Genomic DNA, 1,622 nt, shown 5'->3' with positions numbered 1-1,622 from the left:
TTCATTAGTACCTTGTCAAGAGGCTGATGTGGAATGATAGCTAAGGTGTGGGAAAAAGGGAATTTCTCTCAACATATTAAAATAAGGAAATAAAATTTCCTAAGGGTGAAACAGTTTTGATAAGTATTTTTTATAAAAGTAATTCTAAGCCAATAATAAAATGTATTTAAGGTGAAGGAAGGCTGATGATTGTGGTGTACAAGGGACTTCAGAGATGAAGAAAGATTATCAGGAATACTAAGTGGTTTCATTATTACCGACTTCACTGAAGTTGTTGGATTCCCACACCTAATTTATTCTTTGAAGCAAATAGGTCAGGGGGATTAGGGATTCTAGCAGTATTCTCTCACAGGGGCTTATTCAGATTTTCTGACAACATATACATGTGAAAAATTGCCAAATAAATAAATACATAAATAAATAACCAGTTTACTTAGATGTATCTCCTGGAGTTGGAAGAGTGATGCTACTGAAATGATGGATAAGATATATAATTTATGGATTCAAATGCCTACCATGCTCAACATTTCTAGTGCTATCTGCAAAATGAAAGCAAAAAAGTGAATGTCGCTTAGTTGTGTCTGACTCTTTGCAACCCCATGGATTATACATTTGATGGAACTGTACAAGCTGGAATATTCCCTTCTCCAGGGGATCTTCCCAACCCAGGGATTGAATCTAGGTCTCCCACACGGCAGGAAGATTTGTTATGTCTGAGCCACCATGGAAGGCCAATGAAAGCAAAACCCCTTACTAAATTTGACAGAATCACTGCAGGTGGTGATTGCAGACATGAAATTAAAAGACGCGTACTCCTTGAAGAAAAGTTATGACCAACCTAGATAGCATATTAAAAAGCAGAGACATTACTTTGCCAACAAAGGTCCTTCTAGCCAAGGCTATGGTTTTTCCAATGGTCATGTACGGATGTGAGAGTTGGACTGTGAAGAAAGCTGAGCACTGAAGAATTGATGCTTTTGAACTGTGGTGTTGGAGAAGACTCTTGAGAGTCCCTTGGACTGCAAGGAGATCCAACCAGTCCATCCTAAAGGAGATCAGTCCTGAATGTTCATTGGAAGGACTGATGCTAAAGCTGAACTCCAATACTTTGGCCACCTCATGCGAAGAGTTGACTCATTGGAAAAGACTCTGATGCTGGGAGGGGCAGGAGGAGAAGGGGAAAACAGAGGATGAGATGCCTGGATGGCATCACCGACGCTATGGACATGAGTTTGGGTAAACTCCGGGAGTTGGTGACAGACAGGGAGGCCTGCGGTTTATGGGGTCCCAAGGAGCTGGACATGACTGAGCGACTGAACTGAACTGATGGAGATAAAAGGTGCCCAGGAAATTGCCATATGCTCTTGAGTAGGATGGCTGTGTGAACTCAGAACCTGGTGGTAAGTCCATTGAGATTTTATGAATTCTGTCCTACACCAGCAGTTCTTACTCTGTTGTAATGTGAATGAATGAAGAAGAGAGGAAACATAAAGCATGCCCACTTAGCACTATTTCCCAGAATCTGTCTCAGTAACTATTTTTGTTGTCTTAACAAGTGCATTTGATCTTGGCAGCACTTTTTTAAGAATTGGATGATAGAAAGCAGATGATTTTTCAAAAGT

The sequence above is a fragment of the Bos taurus genome, chromosome 10 (assembly GCF_002263795.3).
Source record: "Bos taurus isolate L1 Dominette 01449 registration number 42190680 breed Hereford chromosome 10, ARS-UCD2.0, whole genome shotgun sequence".
NCBI classification, from domain to species: Eukaryota; Metazoa; Chordata; class Mammalia; order Artiodactyla; family Bovidae; genus Bos; species Bos taurus.
Note: the sequence above shows the minus strand (reverse complement) of the source record.